Source organism: Cryptomeria japonica, unplaced genomic scaffold (assembly GCF_030272615.1).
Source record: "Cryptomeria japonica unplaced genomic scaffold, Sugi_1.0 HiC_scaffold_266, whole genome shotgun sequence".
Taxonomy (NCBI): domain Eukaryota; kingdom Viridiplantae; phylum Streptophyta; class Pinopsida; order Cupressales; family Cupressaceae; genus Cryptomeria; species Cryptomeria japonica.
Window position 1 is genome coordinate 135,001 of NW_026729088.1, and position 20,495 is coordinate 155,495.

The 20,495-nt window shown below is 62.9% G+C and overlaps 3 non-coding genes across 3 annotated transcripts; all 3 read right to left on the bottom strand.

Annotated features, from left to right (window-relative positions):
* Window positions 1-3,592: 3,592 nt before the first annotated feature.
* Window positions 3,593-3,711, bottom strand: LOC131869782 (5S ribosomal RNA). The gene has a single exon (XR_009368155.1). It is a non-coding gene; the product is annotated as a 5S ribosomal RNA (ribosomal RNA).
* A 7,804-nt stretch (window positions 3,712-11,515) lies between these two features.
* On the bottom strand, window positions 11,516-11,634 carry LOC131869784 (5S ribosomal RNA). Its single transcript, XR_009368156.1, has one exon. It is a non-coding gene; the product is annotated as a 5S ribosomal RNA (ribosomal RNA).
* Window positions 11,635-19,438: 7,804 nt separating this feature from the next.
* Window positions 19,439-19,557, bottom strand: LOC131869785 (5S ribosomal RNA). Its single transcript, XR_009368157.1, has one exon. It is a non-coding gene; the product is annotated as a 5S ribosomal RNA (ribosomal RNA).
* Window positions 19,558-20,495: the final 938 nt, after the last annotated feature.

Here is a 20,495-nt window from a genome sequence, read left to right on the forward strand (position 1 = left end):
GCCCGGTTTGCCCCGGGTGCGCACCTCGCGTGCACCTTCGCCGCGGTGGGCACCATGGCGTGCACGAAGTCGGAGCCCGGTTTGCCCCGGGTGCGCACCTCGCGTGCACCTTCGCCGGGGTGGGCACCTTGGTGTGCAGACCTTGGCTGGGTTGCGCGCCCTGGTGGGCACCATGGTGCGCACCAAGGAGCGCTCCGAAGTGTGCTCCAAGGTGCGGCCTGCACGAAGTCGGAGCCCGGTTTGCCCCGGGTGTGCACCTCGGGTGGGCACCTTGGTGCGCATGCCTTGCCTGGGCTGCGCACCAGGGCGGGCTCAAGATGGCACCCGCGTTCCTTTTTTTTCACTATCTTTCAAAACGGAAATTTTAAAATCTCATTTTTTTTTGCCTTTTTCTGGAAATTAGTGAAGGCAGCGCATCAAAGGTGCGCACCTCGCTGCCCACCACGGTGCGCAACGCCGGTGGGCACCCGGGAGTGCTTCGAAGTGTGCTCCAAGGTGCTGCGTGCACGTTGTCGGAGCCCGGTTTGCCCCGGGTGCGCACCTCGCGTGCACCTTCGTCGGGGTGGGCACCTTGGCTGGGTTTGCCCCGGCTGCGCTCCGAAGCGGGGTTATTGGAGCGCCGCCTCTTTTTTTGTCGGAGCGTTTGGTGGGGTTTCTCGCATTGGCTCTTCCGAGGCCCGGTTGCCACCCTGGCGCGCACGAAGTCGGAAGTAGGGTTAATTGCCCGGGTGCGCACCTTTGCCAGGGTGGGCACCTTACCTGGGCTGCGCACCAGGGCGGGCTCAAGATGGCACGCGCGTTCCGTTTTTTTCACTATCTTTCAAAACGGAAATTTTAAAATCTCCTTTTTTTTTTGCCTTTTCTGGAAATTAGTGAAGGCAGCGCATCAAAGGTGCGCACCTCGCTGCCCACCTTGGTGTGCTCTGAGGTGCGCACCCGGGAGCGCTACGAAGTGTGCTCCAAGGTGCGGCGTGCACGTTGTCGGAGCCCGGTTTGCCCCGGGTGCGCACCTCGCCTGCACCTTGGCCGGGGTGGGCACCTTGGCTGGGTTTGCCCAGGGTGCGCTCCGAAGCGGGGTTACTGGAGCGCCCCCTCTTTTTTTGTCAGAGCGTTTGGTGGGGTTTCTCGCATTGGCTCTTCCCAGGCCCGGTTGTTGGGTGCGCTCCCACCCTGGCGCGCGCGAAGTTGGAAGTTGGGTTAATTGCCCGGGCGCGCACCTTCGCCAGGGTGGGCACCTTGGTGCGCACACCTTGGCTGGGCTGCGCACCAGGGCGGGCTCAAGATGGCACCAGCATTCCCTTTTTCTCACTATCTTTCAAAACGGAAATTTTAAAATCTCGTTTTTTTTTTGCCTTTTATGGAAATTAGTGAAGGCATCGCATCAAAGGTGCGCACCTCGCTGCCCACCTTGGTGTGCTCCGAGGTGCCCACCACGGTGCGCAACGCCGGTGCGAACCCGGGAGCGCCCCGATGTGTGCTCCAAGGTGCGGCGTGCACGAAGTCGGACCCCGGTTTGCCCCGGGTGCGCACCTCGCGTGCACCTTGGTGCGCACACCTTGGCTGGGTTGCGCGGCCTGGTGGGCACCATGGTGCGCACCAAGGAGCGCTCCGAAGTGTGCTCCAAGGTGCGGCGTGCACGAAGTCGGAGCCCGGTTTGCCCCGGGTACGCACCTCGCGTGCACCTTCGCCGGGGTGGGCACCTCGGCTGGGTTGCGCGCCCTGGTGCGCACCAAGGAGCGCTCCGAAGTGTGCTCCAAGGTGCGGCGTGCACGAAGTCGGAGCCCGGTTTGCCCCGGGTGCGCACCTTCGCCGCGGTGCGCACCATGGCGTGCACGAAGTCGGAGCCCGGTTTGCCCCGGGTGCGCACCTCGCGTGCACCTTCGGCGGGGTTGCGCGCCCTGGTGGGCACCATGGTGCGCACCAAGGAGCGCTCCGAAGTGTGCTCCAAGGTGCGGCGTGCACGAAGTCGGAGCCCGGTTTGCCCCGGGTGCGCACCTCGCGTGCACCTTCGGCGGGGTTGCGCGCCCTGGTGGGCACCATGGTGCGCACCAAGGAGCGCTCCGAAGTGTGCTCCAAGGTGCGGCGTGCACGAAGTCGGAGCCCGGTTTGCCCCGGGTGCGCACCTCGCGTGCACCTTCGCCGCGGTGGGCACCATGGCGTGCACGAAGTCGGAGCCCGGTTTGCCCCGGGTGCGCACCTCGCGTGCACCTTCGCCGGGGTGGGCACCTCGGCTGGGTTGCGCGCCCTGGTGCGCACCAAGGAGCGCTCCGAAGTGTGCTCCAAGGTGCGGCGTGCACGAAGTCGGAGCCCGGTTTGCCCCGGGTGCGCACCTCGCGTGCACCTTCGCCAGGGTGGGCACCTCGGTGCGCACACCTTCTCAATGTTTTCTTGCCTTTTCTGGAAATTGGTGAAGGCAGCGCATCAAAGGTGCGCACCTCGGTGTGCTCCGAGGTGCGAACCCGAGAGCGCTCCGAGGTGCCCACGAAGTCGAAAGTCGGGTTAATTGCATTGTTTTCCCCGGGTGCGCTCCGAGGTGCGCAACATCGGCGCGCACCAAGGAGGGCTCCGAAGTGTGCTCCAAGGTGCGCACGATGGCGTGCACCTCTGGTGCGCACGATTCGGAGCTCGGTTTGACCGGGGTGCGCACACCTTGGCTGGGTTGCGCACCTTTTGTGCGCTCCAAGGTGCGCACGAAGTCGGAGCTCGGTTTGCCCCGGGTGCGCACCTTCGCCAGGGTGCGCACCTTGATGCGCACGCCTTGGCTGGGCTGCGCACCTTGGTGGGCGCCATGGTGCGCACCTTTCGTGCGCTCCAAGGTGCGCACGAAGTCGGAGCTCGGTTTGCCCCGGGTGCGCACCTTGGTGGGCGCCATGGTGCACTCCGAGGTGCCCAAGATTGGTGCGCACCAAGGAGCGCTCCGAAGTGCGCTCCAAGGTGCGCGCGAAGTCGAAAGTTGGGTTAATTGTCCGGTTTGCCTCGGGTGCGCACCTTGCGTGCACCTTCGCCAGGGTGGGCGCCTTGGTGCGCACACCTTGGCTGGGCTGCGCACACCTTGGCACCCGCGTTTCCTTCATTTTAAATTTTTTTTTTTTACAATCTCTCAAGTGGGAAATTCTATAATCTCAACTTTTTTTGCCTTTTCAGGAAACTTTTGAATGGAGCGCATCATTGGTGCGCTCCGAAGTGTGCTCCAAAGCTCTCTCCAGCTGCGTGCACCTGCCCCGGCCGCGCACCCGGCCCCGCCCAGCTTCGCTCACCTGTCCCGGGCGTCTGGTGCGGAACCTTAGAGTAAGAAACATCACCGTGCACCTTGGCCAACGTGCGCGACTCGACCGAGCGCGCACTGGCCGAGGTGCACACCGATTTCACCTGGGTGCGCGCGCAGCACCTCGGGCGCACCGGGGTGCGCGCACAACGCCCGGGTTGCACCGTGGCCTGTGTGCTCGGGGCGCCTCGGGTGCGCGCTCGGTGTCGCCCCCGCGCGCGCGGTAGTGCGGGCAGCGCACCCCGGCCCGGCCCGGCCCCGACGAGAACGCAAACGGGCAAAAGGTTTATTCAAATAGCATTGCGACGCCCGGCGAAAAACTAAAAAAGGGTGCAACACCGGGACTTCCCGGGAGGTCACCCATCCCAGTACTACTCCGGCCCAAGCGCGCTTAACTGCGGAGTTCTGATGGGATCCGGTGCACTAACGCTGGTATGATCGCACCCGTTATGAGCTTGTCGCAGTGTGTACTTAGCAAACCGCGACCCACGTGCGAATCCACCCCGGCCACCCACCCCCGTCGAGGTGCACACCCTCCCTCGCGAAGTGCGCCCCGTTCGCCAAGTGTGAGCCCTGCCCGGGTGCGCGCACCTTGCTAGGGCGTCGGGTGTGCACCCGGCCCGGCCTACGTGCGTGCACCTGGAGGGGGCGTCGTGTGCGTGCAGTGTCCCGTCTGCAACGCGGTGCCCACACACCACCTCGGGCGCAACGACCTGCGCTCACATGTGGGCCGAGTGCACCTTGGTGCATGTTCGGGGCGCCTCGGGTGCACGCTCGATCTTGCCCCGGTGCACCAAGGCGCTCGGTTTGCCCCGGGTGCGCACTTGGTGCAAGGTGGGCACCCAAAATAGGGATCAAGCACCAAAACACAAGTTTCGGGATGCAAAATGGGACCCAAGGACCACAAATGCGTTCCAAGACCCATGATGGGTCCACGAGAACAAAAATGTGTTCCGAGACTTAATAAACAAATATTGGGTTTTAGGAGAAGAAACATGCTCTGATGCCCAAAACGAGAATCGACCCCGAAAAGGCCACAGGCCAAAAGTGGGATGCGAGACAAAAAAAAATGGGACCCGAGGACCAAAATTGGGTTCCCAGGTCGAAGACAGGGCAACCGGACAAGAAACGACCTCTAAGGCTCGAAATGAGTCCCGACGACTAAAACTTGACAAGAAGCACCCATCAGGCACCCAACTCGACACCCATGGGATGCCGACCCACCCGGGCTTCCACCTAGCACACCTTGGCACCCACCCACCCTCGCACCCAACCTCGCACCCAACTTAGCACCTTTGAACCCACATTGGCACTCACCCTGACCCTGGCACCTTGGAACCCACATTGGCACTCACCTTGACCCTGGCACCCACCTTTGCACTCACCTTGGGACCCACCCTGGCTCCCACCTCGGCACCCACCCAGACACCCACCTTGGTTCCTTGGCACCCACCTTGGATCCTTGGCACCCACCCCGACACCCACCTTGGCACGCAACTTGGCTACTTGCCACCCACCTTGGCTCCTTGACGCCCACCCCGACAACCACCCCGTGACCTACCCTGGCTAGGGTTGGTGCACACCCACCCTGGTGCCCACCTTGGCACCCACCCTATGACCCACCTTGGCACGCACCTTAGTACCCACCCCGTTACCCACCCTAGGACCCACCCCGTGACCCACCTTGGCCAGGGTGGGTGCCTTGGTGCGCACAACTTGCCTGGGCTGCACACCAGGGCGGGCTCAAGATGGCACCCGCGTTCCGTTTTTTTCACTATCTTTCAAAACGGAAATTTTAAAATCTCATTTTTTTCTTTTTTTTGCCTTTTCTGGAAATTAGTGAAGGCAGCGCATCAAAGGTGCGCAATGCTGGTGCGAACCCGGGAGCGCTCCGATGTGTGCTCCAAGGTGCGGCGTGCACGAAGTTCGAGCCCGGTTTGCCCCGGGTGCGCACCTCGCGTGCACCTTCGCCGGGGTGAGCACCTTGGCTGGGTTGCGCGCCCTGGTGCGTACCAAGGAGCGCTCTGAAGTGTGCTCCAAGGTGCGGCGTGCACGAAGTCGGAGCCCGGTTTGCCCCGGGTGTGCACCTCGGGTGCGCACCTCGCGTGCACCTTCGCTGCGGTGGGCACCTTGGCTGGGTTGCGCGCCTTGGTGGGCACCATGCAGTGCACGAAGTCGGAGCCCGGTTTGCCCCGGGCGCGCACCTCCGCCAGGGTGGGCACCTTGGTGCGCACAACTTGCCTGGGCTGCGCACCAGGAAGGGCTCAAGATGGCACCCGCGTTCCGTTTTTTTCACTATCTTTCAGAACGGAAATTTTAAAATATCGTTTTTTTTTGCCTTTTCTGGAAATTAGTGAAGGCAGCGCATCAAAGGTGCGCAACGCTGGTGCGAACCTGGGAGCGCTCCGATGTGTGCTCCAAGGTGCGGCGTGCACGAAGTCGGAGCCCGGTTTGCCCCGGGTGCGCCCTGGTGGGCACCATGGTGCGCACCAAGGAGCGCTCCGAAGTGTGCTCCAAGGTGCGGCCTGCACGAAGTCGGAGCCCGGTTTGCCCCGGGTGTGCACCTCGGGTGGGCACCTTGGTGCGCATGCCTTGCCTGGGCTGCGCACCAGGGCGGGCTCAAGATGGCACCCGCGTTCCTTTTTTTTCACTATCTTTCAAAACGGAAATTTTAAAATCTCATTTTTTTTTGCCTTTTTCTGGAAATTAGTGAAGGCAGCGCATCAAAGGTGCGCACCTCGCTGCCCACCACGGTGCGCAACGCCGGTGGGCACCCGGGAGTGCTTCGAAGTGTGCTCCAAGGTGCTGCGTGCACGTTGTCGGAGCCCGGTTTGCCCCGGGTGCGCACCTCGCGTGCACCTTCGTCGGGGTGGGCACCTTGGCTTGGTTTGCCCCGGCTGCGCTCCGAAGCGGGGTTATTGGAGCGCCGCCTCTTTTTTTGTCGGAGCGTTTGGTGGGGTTTCTCGCATTGGCTCTTCCGAGGCCCGGTTGCCACCCTGGCGCGCACGAAGTCGGAAGTAGGGTTAATTGCCCGGGTGCGCACCTTTGCCAGGGTGGCACCTTACCTGGGCTGCGCACCAGGGCGGGCTCAAGATGGCACGCGCGTTCCGTTTTTTTCACTATCTTTCAAAACGGAAATTTTAAAATCTCCTTTTTTTTTTGCCTTTTCTGGAAATTAGTGAAGGCAGCGCATCAAAGGTGCGCACCTCGCTGCCCACCTTGGTGTGCTCTGAGGTGCGCACCCGGGAGCGCTACGAAGTGTGCTCCAAGGTGCGGCGTGCACGTTGTCGGAGCCCGGTTTGCCCCGGGTGCGCACCTCGCCTGCACCTTGGCCGGGGTGGGCACCTTGGCTGGGTTTGCCCAGGGTGCGCTCCGAAGCGGGGTTACTGGAGCGCCCCCTCTTTTTTTGTCAGAGAGTTTGGTGGGGTTTCTCGCATTGGCTCTTCCCAGGCCCGGTTGTTGGGTGCGCTCCCACCCTGGCGCGCGCGAAGTTGGAAGTTGGGTTAATTGCCCGGGCGCGCACCTTCGCCAGGGTGGGCACCTTGGTGCGCAAACCTTGGCTGGGCTGCGCACCAGGGCGGGCTCAAGATGGCACCAGCATTCCCTTTTTCTCACTATCTTTCAAAACGGAAATTTTAAAATCTCGTTTTTTTTTTGCCTTTTATGGAAATTAGTGAAGGCATCGCATCAAAGGTGCGCACCTCGCTGCCCACCTTGGTGTGCTCCGAGGTGCCCACCACGGTGCGCAACGCCGGTGCGAACCCGGGAGCGCCCCGATGTGTGCTCCAAGGTGCGGCGTGCACGAAGTCGGACCCCGGTTTGCCCCGGGTGCGCACCTCGCGTGCACCTTGGTGCGCACACCTTGGCTGGGTTGCGCGGCCTGGTGGGCACCATGGTGCGCACCAAGGAGCGCTCCGAAGTGTGCTCCAAGGTGCGGCGTGCACGAAGTCGGAGCCCGGTTTGCCCCGGGTGCGCACCTTCGCCGCGGTGGGCACCATGGCGTGCACGAAGTCGGAGCCCGGTTTGCCCCGGGTGCGCACCTCGCGTGCACCTTCGCCGGGGTGGGCACCTCGGCTGGGTTGCGCGCCCTGGTGCGCACCAAGGAGCGCTCTGAAGTGTGCTCCAAGGTGCGGCGTGCACGAAGTCGGAGCCCGGTTTGCCCCGGGTGTGCACCTCGCGTGCACCTTCGCTGCGGTGGGCACCTTGGCTGGGTTGCGCGCCTTGGTGGGCACCATGCAGTGCACGAAGTCGGAGCCCGGTTTGCCCCGGGCGCGCACCTCCGCCAGGGTGGGCACCTTGGTGCGCACAACTTGCCTGGGCTGCGCACCAGGAAGGGCTCAAGATGGCACCCGCGTTCCGTTTTTTTCACTATCTTTCAGAACGGAAATTTTAAAATATCGTTTTTTTTTGCCTTTTCTGGAAATTAGTGAAGGCAGCGCATCAAAGGTGCGCAACGCTGGTGCGAACCTGGGAGCGCTCCGATGTGTGCTCCAAGGTGCGGCGTGCACGAAGTCGGACCCCGGTTTGCCCCGGGTGCGCACCTCGCGTGCACCTTGGTGCGCACACCTTGGCTGGGTTGCGCGCCCTGGTGGGCACCATGGTGCGCACCAAGGAGCGCTCCGAAGTGTGCTCCAAGGTGCGGCGTGCACGAAGTCGGAGCCTGGTTTGCCCCGGGTGCGCACCTCGCGTGCACCTTCGCCGCGGTGGGCACCATGGCGTGCACGAAGTCGGAGCCCGGTTTGCCTCGGGTGCGCACCTCGCGTGCACCTTCGCCGGGGTGGGCACCTTGGTGTGCAGACCTTGGCTGGGTTGCGCGCCCTGGTGGGCACCATGGTGCGCACCAAGGAGCGCTCCGAAGTGTGCTCCAAGGTGCGGCCTGCACGAAGTCGGAGCCCGGTTTGCCCCGCGTGTGCACCTCGGGTGGGCACCTTGGTGCGCATGCCTTGCCTGGGCTGCGCACCAGGGCGGGCTCAAGATGGCACCCGCGTTCCTTTTTTTTCACTATCTTTCAAAACGGAAATTTTAAAATCTCATTTTTGTTTGCCTTTTTCTGGAAATTAGTGAAGGCAGCGCATCAAAGGTGCGCACCTCGCTGCCCACCACGGTGCGCAACGCCGGTGGGCACCCGGGAGTGCTTCGAAGTGTGCTCCAAGGTGCTGCGTGCACGTTGTCGGAGCCCGGTTTGCCCCGGGTGCGCACCTCGCGTGCACCTTCGTCGGGGTGGGCACCTTGGCTGGGTTTGCCCCGGCTGCGCTCCGAAGCGGGGTTATTGGAGCGCCGCCTCTTTTTTTGTCGGAGCGTTTGGTGGGGTTTCTCGCATTGGCTCTTCCGAGGCCCGGTTGCCACCCTGGCGCGCACGAAGTCGGAAGTAGGGTTAATTGCCCGGGTGCGCACCTTTGCCAGGGTGGGCACCTTACCTGGGCTGCGCACCAGGGCGGGCTCAAGATGGCACGCGCGTTCCGTTTTTTTCACTATCTTTCAAAACGGAAATTTTAAAATCTCCTTTTTTTTTTGCCTTTTCTGGAAATTAGTGAAGGCAGCGCATCAAAGGTGCGCACCTCGCTGCCCACCTTGGTGTGCTCTGAGGTGCGCACCCGGGAGCGCTACGAAGTGTGCTCCAAGGTGCGGCGTGCACGTTGTCGGAGCCCGGTTTGCCCCGGGTGCGCACCTCGCCTGCACCTTGGCCGGGGTGGGCACCTTGGCTGGGTTTGCCCAGGGTGCGCTCCGAAGCGGGGTTACTGGAGCGCCCCCTCTTTTTTTGTCAGAGCGTTTGGTGGGGTTTCTCGCATTGGCTCTTCCCAGGCCCGGTTGTTGGGTGCGCTCCCACCCTGGCGCGCGCGAAGTTGGAAGTTGGGTTAATTGCCCGGGCGCGCACCTTCGCCAGGGTGGGCACCTTGGTGCGCACACCTTGGCTGGGCTGCGCACCAGGGCGGGCTCAAGATGGCACCAGCATTCCCTTTTTCTCACTATCTTTCAAAACGGAAATTTTAAAATCTCGTTTTTTTTTTGCCTTTTATGGAAATTAGTGAAGGCATCGCATCAAAGGTGCGCACCTCGCTGCCCACCTTGGTGTGCTCCGAGGTGCCCACCACGGTGCGCAACGCCGGTGCGAACCCGGGAGCGCCCCGATGTGTGCTCCAAGGTGCGGCGTGCACGAAGTCGGACCCCGGTTTGCCCCGGGTGCGCACCTCGCGTGCACCTTGGTGCGCACACCTTGGCTGGGTTGCGCGGCCTGGTGGGCACCATGGTGCGCACCAAGGAGCGCTCCGAAGTGTGCTCCAAGGTGCGGCGTGCACGAAGTCGGAGCCCGGTTTGCCCCGGGTACGCACCTCGCGTGCACCTTCGCCGGGGTGGGCACCTCGGCTGGGTTGCGCGCCCTGGTGCGCACCAAGGAGCGCTCCGAAGTGTGCTCCAAGGTGCGGCGTGCACGAAGTCGGAGCCCGGTTTGCCCCGGGTGCGCACCTTCGCCGCGGTGCGCACCATGGCGTGCACGAAGTCGGAGCCCGGTTTGCCCCGGGTGCGCACCTCGCGTGCACCTTCGGCGGGGTTGCGCGCCCTGGTGGGCACCATGGTGCGCACCAAGGAGCGCTCCGAAGTGTGCTCCAAGGTGCGGCGTGCACGAAGTCGGAGCCCGGTTTGCCCCGGGTGCGCACCTCGCGTGCACCTTCGGCGGGGTTGCGCGCCCTGGTGGGCACCATGGTGCGCACCAAGGAGCGCTCCGAAGTGTGCTCCAAGGTGCGGCGTGCACGAAGTCGGAGCCCGGTTTGCCCCGGGTGCGCACCTCACGTGCACCTTCGCCGCGGTGGGCACCATGGCGTGCACGAAGTCGGAGCCCGGTTTGCCCCGGGTGCGCACCTCGCGTGCACCTTCGCCGGGGTGGGCACCTCGGCTGGGTTGCGCGCCCTGGTGCGCACCAAGGAGCGCTCCGAAGTGTGCTCCAAGGTGCGGCGTGCACGAAGTCGGAGCCCGGTTTGCCCCGGGTGCGCACCTCGCGTGCACCTTCGCCAGGGTGGGCACCTCGGTGCGCACACCTTCTCAATGTTTTCTTGCCTTTTCTGGAAATTGGTGAAGGCAGCGCATCAAAGGTGCGCACCTCGGTGTGCTCCGAGGTGCGAACCCGAGAGCGCTCCGAGGTGCCCACGAAGTCGAAAGTCGGGTTAATTGCATTGTTTTCCCCGGGTGCGCTCCGAGGTGCGCAACATCGGCGCGCACCAAGGAGGGCTCCGAAGTGTGCTCCAAGGTGCGCACGATGGCGTGCACCTCTGGTGCGCACGATTCGGAGCTCGGTTTGACCGGGGTGCGCACACCTTGGCTGGGTTGCGCACCTTTTGTGCGCTCCAAGGTGCGCACGAAGTCGGAGCTCGGTTTGCCCCGGGTGCGCACCTTCGCCAGGGTGCGCACCTTGATGCGCACGCCTTGGCTGGGCTGCGCACCTTGGTGGGCGCCATGGTGCGCACCTTTCGTGCGCTCCAAGGTGCGCACGAAGTCGGAGCTCGGTTTGCCCCGGGTGCGCACCTTGGTGGGCGCCATGGTGCACTCCGAGGTGCCCAAGATTGGTGCGCACCAAGGAGCGCTCCGAAGTGCGCTCCAAGGTGCGCGCGAAGTCGAAAGTTGGGTTAATTGTCCGGTTTGCCTCGGGTGCGCACCTTGCGTGCACCTTCGCCAGGGTGGGCGCCTTGGTGCGCACACCTTGGCTGGGCTGCGCACACCTTGGCACCCGCGTTTCCTTCATTTTAAATTTTTTTTTTTTACAATCTCTCAAGTGGGAAATTCTATAATCTCAACTTTTTTTGCCTTTTCAGGAAACTTTTGAATGGAGCGCATCATTGGTGCGCTCCGAAGTGTGCTCCAAAGCTCTCTCCAGCTGCGTGCACCTGCCCCGGCCGCGCACCCGGCCCCGCCCAGCTTCGCTCACCTGTCCCGGGCGTCTGGTGCGGAACCTTAGAGTAAGAAACATCACCGTGCACCTTGGCCAACGTGCGCGACTCGACCGAGCGCGCACTGGCCGAGGTGCACACCGATTTCACCTGGGTGCGCGCGCAGCACCTCGGGCGCACCGGGGTGCGCGCACAACGCCCGGGTTGCACCGTGGCCTGTGTGCTCGGGGCGCCTCGGGTGCGCGCTCGGTGTCGCCCCCGCGCGCGCGGTAGTGCGGGCAGCGCACCCCGGCCCGGCCCGGCCCCGACGAGAACGCAAACGGGCAAAAGGTTTATTCAAATAGCATTGCGACGCCCGGCGAAAAACTAAAAAAGGGTGCAACACCGGGACTTCCCGGGAGGTCACCCATCCCAGTACTACTCCGGCCCAAGCGCGCTTAACTGCGGAGTTCTGATGGGATCCGGTGCACTAACGCTGGTATGATCGCACCCGTTATGAGCTTGTCGCAGTGTGTACTTAGCAAACCGCGACCCACGTGCGAATCCACCCCGGCCACCCACCCCCGTCGAGGTGCACACCCTCCCTCGCGAAGTGCGCCCCGTTCGCCAAGTGTGAGCCCTGCCCGGGTGCGCGCACCTTGCTAGGGCGTCGGGTGTGCACCCGGCCCGGCCTACGTGCGTGCACCTGGAGGGGGCGTCGTGTGCGTGCAGTGTCCCGTCTGCAACGCGGTGCCCACACACCACCTCGGGCGCAACGACCTGCGCTCACATGTGGGCCGAGTGCACCTTGGTGCATGTTCGGGGCGCCTCGGGTGCACGCTCGATCTTGCCCCGGTGCACCAAGGCGCTCGGTTTGCCCCGGGTGCGCACTTGGTGCAAGGTGGGCACCCAAAATAGGGATCAAGCACCAAAACACAAGTTTCGGGATGCAAAATGGGACCCAAGGACCACAAATGCGTTCCAAGACCCATGATGGGTCCACGAGAACAAAAATGTGTTCCGAGACTTAATAAACAAATATTGGGTTTTAGGAGAAGAAACATGCTCTGATGCCCAAAACGAGAATCGACCCCGAAAAGGCCACAGGCCAAAAGTGGGATGCGAGACAAAAAAAAATGGGACCCGAGGACCAAAATTGGGTTCCCAGGTCGAAGACAGGGCAACCGGACAAGAAACGACCTCTAAGGCTCGAAATGAGTCCCGACGACTAAAACTTGACAAGAAGCACCCATCAGGCACCCAACTCGACACCCATGGGATGCCGACCCACCCGGGCTTCCACCTAGCACACCTTGGCACCCACCCACCCTCGCACCCAACCTCGCACCCAACTTAGCACCTTTGAACCCACATTGGCACTCACCCTGACCCTGGCACCTTGGAACCCACATTGGCACTCACCTTGACCCTGGCACCCACCTTTGCACTCACCTTGGGACCCACCCTGGCTCCCACCTCGGCACCCACCCAGACACCCACCTTGGTTCCTTGGCACCCACCTTGGATCCTTGGCACCCACCCCGACACCCACCTTGGCACGCAACTTGGCTACTTGCCACCCACCTTGGCTCCTTGACGCCCACCCCGACAACCACCCCGTGACCTACCCTGGCTAGGGTTGGTGCACACCCACCCTGGTGCCCACCTTGGCACCCACCCTATGACCCACCTTGGCACGCACCTTAGTACCCACCCCGTTACCCACCCTAGGACCCACCCCGTGACCCACCTTGGCCAGGGTGGGTGCCTTGGTGCGCACAACTTGCCTGGGCTGCACACCAGGGCGGGCTCAAGATGGCACCCGCGTTCCGTTTTTTTCACTATCTTTCAAAACGGAAATTTTAAAATCTCATTTTTTTCTTTTTTTTGCCTTTTCTGGAAATTAGTGAAGGCAGCGCATCAAAGGTGCGCAATGCTGGTGCGAACCCGGGAGCGCTCCGATGTGTGCTCCAAGGTGCGGCGTGCACGAAGTCCGAGCCCGGTTTGCCCCGGGTGCGCACCTCGCGTGCACCTTCGCCGGGGTGAGCACCTTGGCTGGGTTGCGCGCCCTGGTGCGTACCAAGGAGCGCTCTGAAGTGTGCTCCAAGGTGCGGCGTGCACGAAGTCGGAGCCCGGTTTGCCCCGGGTGTGCACCTCGGGTGCGCACCTCGCGTGCACCTTCGCTGCGGTGGGCACCTTGGCTGGGTTGCGCGCCTTGGTGGGCACCATGCAGTGCACGAAGTCGGAGCCCGGTTTGCCCCGGGCGCGCACCTCCGCCAGGGTGGGCACCTTGGTGCGCACAACTTGCCTGGGCTGCGCATCAGGAAGGGCTCAAGATGGCACCCGCGTTCCGTTTTTTTCACTATCTTTCAGAACGGAAATTTTAAAATATCGTTTTTTTTTGCCTTTTCTGGAAATTAGTGAAGGCAGCGCATCAAAGGTGCGCAACGCTGGTGCGAACCTGGGAGCGCTCCGATGTGTGCTCCAAGGTGCGGCGTGCACGAAGTCGGAGCCCGGTTTGCCCCGGGTGCGCCCTGGTGGGCACCATGGTGCGCACCAAGGAGCGCTCCGAAGTGTGCTCCAAGGTGCGGCCTGCACGAAGTCGGAGCCCGGTTTGCCCCGGGTGTGCACCTCGGGTGGGCACCTTGGTGCGCATGCCTTGCCTGGGCTGCGCACCAGGGCGGGCTCAAGATGGCACCCGCGTTCCTTTTTTTTCACTATCTTTCAAAACGGAAATTTTAAAATCTCATTTTTTTTTGCCTTTTTCTGGAAATTAGTGAAGGCAGCGCATCAAAGGTGCGCACCTCGCTGCCCACCACGGTGCGCAACGCCGGTGGGCACCCGGGAGTGCTTCGAAGTGTGCTCCAAGGTGCTGCGTGCACGTTGTCGGAGCCCGGTTTGCCCCGGGTGCGCACCTCGCGTGCACCTTCGTCGGGGTGGGCACCTTGGCTTGGTTTGCCCCGGCTGCGCTCCGAAGCGGGGTTATTGGAGCGCCGCCTCTTTTTTTGTCGGAGCGTTTGGTGGGGTTTCTCGCATTGGCTCTTCCGAGGCCCGGTTGCCACCCTGGCGCGCACGAAGTCGGAAGTAGGGTTAATTGCCCGGGTGCGCACCTTTGCCAGGGTGGCACCTTACCTGGGCTGCGCACCAGGGCGGGCTCAAGATGGCACGCGCGTTCCGTTTTTTTCACTATCTTTCAAAACGGAAATTTTAAAATCTCCTTTTTTTTTTGCCTTTTCTGGAAATTAGTGAAGGCAGCGCATCAAAGGTGCGCACCTCGCTGCCCACCTTGGTGTGCTCTGAGGTGCGCACCCGGGAGCGCTACGAAGTGTGCTCCAAGGTGCGGCGTGCACGTTGTCGGAGCCCGGTTTGCCCCGGGTGCGCACCTCGCCTGCACCTTGGCCGGGGTGGGCACCTTGGCTGGGTTTGCCCAGGGTGCGCTCCGAAGCGGGGTTACTGGAGCGCCCCCTCTTTTTTTGTCAGAGAGTTTGGTGGGGTTTCTCGCATTGGCTCTTCCCAGGCCCGGTTGTTGGGTGCGCTCCCACCCTGGCGCGCGCGAAGTTGGAAGTTGGGTTAATTGCCCGGGCGCGCACCTTCGCCAGGGTGGGCACCTTGGTGCGCAAACCTTGGCTGGGCTGCGCACCAGGGCGGGCTCAAGATGGCACCAGCATTCCCTTTTTCTCACTATCTTTCAAAACGGAAATTTTAAAATCTCATTTTTTTTTTGCCTTTTATGGAAATTAGTGAAGGCATCGCATCAAAGGTGCGCACCTCGCTGCCCACCTTGGTGTGCTCCGAGGTGCCCACCACGGTGCGCAACGCCGGTGCGAACCCGGGAGCGCCCCGATGTGTGCTCCAAGGTGCGGCGTGCACGAAGTCGGACCCCGGTTTGCCCCGGGTGCGCACCTCGCGTGCACCTTGGTGCGCACACCTTGGCTGGGTTGCGCGGCCTGGTGGGCACCATGGTGCGCACCAAGGAGCGCTCCGAAGTGTGCTCCAAGGTGCGGCGTGCACGAAGTCGGAGCCCGGTTTGCCCCGGGTGCGCACCTTCGCCGCGGTGGGCACCATGGCGTGCACGAAGTCGGAGCCCGGTTTGCCCCGGGTGCGCACCTCGCGTGCACCTTCGCCGGGGTGGGCACCTCGGCTGGGTTGCGCGCCCTGGTGCGCACCAAGGAGCGCTCTGAAGTGTGCTCCAAGGTGCGGCGTGCACGAAGTCGGAGCCCGGTTTGCCCCGGGTGTGCACCTCGCGTGCACCTTCGCTGCGGTGGGCACCTTGGCTGGGTTGCGCGCCTTGGTGGGCACCATGCAGTGCACGAAGTCGGAGCCCGGTTTGCCCCGGGCGCGCACCTCCGCCAGGGTGGGCACCTTGGTGCGCACAACTTGCCTGGGCTGCGCACCAGGAAGGGCTCAAGATGGCACCCGCGTTCCGTTTTTTTCACTATCTTTCAGAACGGAAATTTTAAAATATCGTTTTTTTTTGCCTTTTCTGGAAATTAGTGAAGGCAGCGCATCAAAGGTGCGCAACGCTGGTGCGAACCTGGGAGCGCTCCGATGTGTGCTCCAAGGTGCGGCGTGCACGAAGTCGGACCCCGGTTTGCCCCGGGTGCGCACCTCGCGTGCACCTTGGTGCGCACACCTTGGCTGGGTTGCGCGCCCTGGTGGGCACCATGGTGCGCACCAAGGAGCGCTCCGAAGTGTGCTCCAAGGTGCGGCGTGCACGAAGTCGGAGCCCGGTTTGCCCCGGGTGCGCACCTCGCGTGCACCTTCGCCGCGGTGGGCACCATGGCGTGCACGAAGTCGGAGCCCGGTTTGCCCCGGGTGCGCACCTCGCGTGCACCTTCGCCGGGGTGGGCACCTTGGTGTGCAGACCTTGGCTGGGTTGCGCGCCCTGGTGGGCACCATGGTGCGCACCAAGGAGCGCTCCGAAGTGTGCTCCAAGGTGCGGCCTGCACGAAGTCGGAGCCCGGTTTGCCCCGGGTGTGCACCTCGGGTGGGCACCTTGGTGCGCATGCCTTGCCTGGGCTGCGCACCAGGGCGGGCTCAAGATGGCACCCGCGTTCCTTTTTTTTCACTATCTTTCAAAATGGAAATTTTAAAATCTCATTTTTTTTTGCCTTTTTCTGGAAATTAGTGAAGGCAGCGCATCAAAGGTGCGCACCTCGCTGCCCACCACGGTGCGCAACGCCGGTGGGCACCCGGGAGTGCTTCGAAGTGTGCTCCAAGGTGCTGCGTGCACGTTGTCGGAGCCCGGTTTGCCCCGGGTGCGCACCTCGCGTGCACCTTCGTCGGGGTGGGCACCTTGGCTGGGTTTGCCCCGGCTGCGCTCCGAAGCGGGGTTATTGGAGCGCCGCCTCTTTTTTTGTCGGAGCGTTTGGTGGGGTTTCTCGCATTGGCTCTTCCGAGGCCCGGTTGCCACCCTGGCGCGCACGAAGTCGGAAGTAGGGTTAATTGCCCGGGTGCGCACCTTTGCCAGGGTGGGCACCTTACCTGGGCTGCGCACCAGGGCGGGCTCAAGATGGCACGCGCGTTCCGTTTTTTTCACTATCTTTCAAAACGGAAATTTTAAAATCTCCTTTTTTTTTTGCCTTTTCTGGAAATTAGTGAAGGCAGCGCATCAAAGGTGCGCACCTCGCTGCCCACCTTGGTGTGCTCTGAGGTGCGCACCCGGGAGCGCTACGAAGTGTGCTCCAAGGTGCGGCGTGCACGTTGTCGGAGCCCGGTTTGCCCCGGGTGCGCACCTCGCCTGCACCTTGGCCGGGGTGGGCACCTTGGCTGGGTTTGCCCAGGGTGCGCTCCGAAGCGGGGTTACTGGAGCGCCCCCTCTTTTTTTGTCAGAGCGTTTGGTGGGGTTTCTCGCATTGGCTCTTCCCAGGCCCGGTTGTTGGGTGCGCTCCCACCCTGGCGCGCGCGAAGTTGGAAGTTGGGTTAATTGCCCGGGCGCGCACCTTCGCCAGGGTGGGCACCTTGGTGCGCACACCTTGGCTGGGCTGCGCACCAGGGCGGGCTCAAGATGGCACCAGCATTCCCTTTTTCTCACTATCTTTCAAAACGGAAATTTTAAAATCTCGTTTTTTTTTTGCCTTTTATGGAAATTAGTGAAGGCATCGCATCAAAGGTGCGCACCTCGCTGCCCACCTTGGTGTGCTCCGAGGTGCCCACCACGGTGCGCAACGCCGGTGCGAACCCGGGAGCGCCCCGATGTGTGCTCCAAGGTGCGGCGTGCACGAAGTCGGACCCCGGTTTGCCCCGGGTGCGCACCTCGCGTGCACCTTGGTGCGCACACCTTGGCTGGGTTGCGCGGCCTGGTGGGCACCATGGTGCGCACCAAGGAGCGCTCCGAAGTGTGCTCCAAGGTGCGGCGTGCACGAAGTCGGAGCCCGGTTTGCCCCGGGTACGCACCTCGCGTGCACCTTCGCCGGGGTGGGCACCTCGGCTGGGTTGCGCGCCCTGGTGCGCACCAAGGAGCGCTCCGAAGTGTGCTCCAAGGTGCGGCGTGCACGAAGTCGGAGCCCGGTTTGCCCCGGGTGCGCACCTTCGCCGCGGTGCGCACCATGGCGTGCACGAAGTCGGAGCCCGGTTTGCCCCGGGTGCGCACCTCGCGTGCACCTTCGGCGGGGTTGCGCGCCCTGGTGGGCACCATGGTGCGCACCAAGGAGCGCTCCGAAGTGTGCTCCAAGGTGCGGCGTGCACGAAGTCGGAGCCCGGTTTGCCCCGGGTGCGCACCTCGCGTGCACCTTCGGCGGGGTTGCGCGCCCTGGTGGGCACCATGGTGCGCACCAAGGAGCGCTCCGAAGTGTGCTCCAAGGTGCGGCGTGCACGAAGTCGGAGCCCGGTTTGCCCCGGGTGCGCACCTCACGTGCACCTTCGCCGCGGTGGGCACCATGGCGTGCACGAAGTCGGAGCCCGGTTTGCCCCGGGTGCGCACCTCGCGTGCACCTTCGCCGGGGTGGGCACCTCGGCTGGGTTGCGCGCCCTGGTGCGCACCAAGGAGCGCTCCGAAGTGTGCTCCAAGGTGCGGCGTGCACGAAGTCGGAGCCCGGTTTGCCCCGGGTGCGCACCTCGCGTGCACCTTCGCCAGGGTGGGCACCTCGGTGCGCACACCTTCTCAATGTTTTCTTGCCTTTTCTGGAAATTGGTGAAGGCAGCGCATCAAAGGTGCGCACCTCGGTGTGCTCCGAGGTGCGAACCCGAGAGCGCTCCGAGGTGCCCACGAAGTCGAAAGTCGGGTTAATTGCATTGTTTTCCCCGGGTGCGCTCCGAGGTGCGCAACATCGGCGCGCACCAAGGAGGGCTCCGAAGTGTGCTCCAAGGTGCGCACGATGGCGTGCACCTCTGGTGCGCACGATTCGGAGCTCGGTTTGACCGGGGTGCGCACACCTTGGCTGGGTTGCGCACCTTTTGTGCGCTCCAAGGTGCGCACGAAGTCGGAGCTCGGTTTGCCCCGGGTGCGCACCTTCGCCAGGGTGCGCACCTTGATGCGCACGCCTTGGCTGGGCTGCGCACCTTGGTGGGCGCCATGGTGCGCACCTTTCGTGCGCTCCAAGGTGCGCACGAAGTCGGAGCTCGGTTTGCCCCGGGTGCGCACCTTGGTGGGCGCCATGGTGCACTCCGAGGTGCCCAAGATTGGTGCGCACCAAGGAGCGCTCCGAAGTGCGCTCCAAGGTGCGCGCGAAGTCGAAAGTTGGGTTAATTGTCCGGTTTGCCTCGGGTGCGCACCTTGCGTGCACCTTCGCCAGGGTGGGCGCCTTGGTGCGCACACCTTGGCTGGGCTGCGCACACCTTGGCACCCGCGTTTCCTTCATTTTAAATTTTTTTTTTTTACAATCTCTCAAGTGGGAAATTCTATAATCTCAACTTTTTTTGCCTTTTCAGGAAACTTTTGAATGGAGCGCATCATTGGTGCGCTCCGAAGTGTGCTCCAAAGCTCTCTCCAGCTGCGTGCACCTGCCCCGGCCGCGCACCCGGCCCCGCCCAGCTTCGCTCACCTGTCCCGGGCGTCTGGTGCGGAACCTTAGAGTAAGAAACATCACCGTGCACCTTGGCCAACGTGCGCGACTCGACCGAGCGCGCACTGGCCGAGGTGCACACCGATTTCACCTGGGTGCGCGCGCAGCACCTCGGGCGCACCGGGGTGCGCGCACAACGCCCGGGTTGCACCGTGGCCTGTGTGCTCGGGGCGCCTCGGGTGCGCGCTCGGTGTCGCCCCCGCGCGCGCGGTAGTGCGGGCAGCGCACCCCGGCCCGGCCCGGCCCCGACGAGAACGCAAACGGGCAAAAGGTTTATTCAAATAGCATTGCGACGTCCGGCGAAAAACTAAAAAAGGGTGCAACACCGGGACTTCCCGGGAGGTCACCCATCCCAGTACTACTCCGGCCCAAGCGCGCTTAACTGCGGAGTTCTGATGGGATCCGGTGCACTAACGCTGGTATGATCGCACCCGTTATGAGCTTGTCGCAGTGTGTACTTAGCAAACCGCGACCCACGTGCGAATCCACCCCGGCCACCCACCCCCGTCGAGGTGCACACCCTCCCTCGCGAAGTGCGCCCCGTTCGCCAAGTGTGAGCCCTGCCCGGGTGCGCGCACCTTGCTAGGGCGTCGGGTGTGCACCCGGCCCGGCCTACGTGCGTGCACCTGGAGGGGGCGTCGTGTGCGTGCAGTGTCCCGTCTGCAACGCGGTGCCCACACACCACCTCGGGCGCAACGACCTGCGCTCACATGTGGGCCGAGTGCACCTTGGTGCATGTTCGGGGCGCCTCGGGTGCACGCTCGATCTTGCCCCGGTGCACCAAGGCGCTCGGTTTGCCCCGGGTGCGCACTTGGTGCAAGGTGGGCACCCAAAATAGGGATCAAGCACCAAAACACAAGTTTCGGGATGCAAAATGGGACCCAAGGACCACAAATGCGTTCCAAGACCCATGATGGGTCCACGAGAACAAAAATGTGTTCCGAGACTTAATAAACAAATATTGGGTTTTAGGAGAAGAAACATGCTCTGATGCCCAAAACGAGAATCGACCCCGAAAAGGCCACAGGCCAAAAGTGGGATGCGAGACAAAAAAAAATGGGACCCGAGGACCAAAATTGGGTTCCCAGGTCGAAGACAGGGCAACCGGACAAGAAACGACCTCTAAGGCTCGAAATGAGTCCCGACGACTAAAACTTGACAAGAAGCACCCATCAGGCACCCAACTCGACACCCATGGGATGCCGACCCACCCGGGCTTCCACCTAGCACACCTTGGCACCCACCCACCCTCGCACCCAACCTCGCACCCAACTTAGCACCTTTGAACCCACATTGGCACTCACCCTGACCCTGGCACCTTGGAACCCACATTGGCACTCACCTTGACCCTGGCACCCACCTTTGCACTCA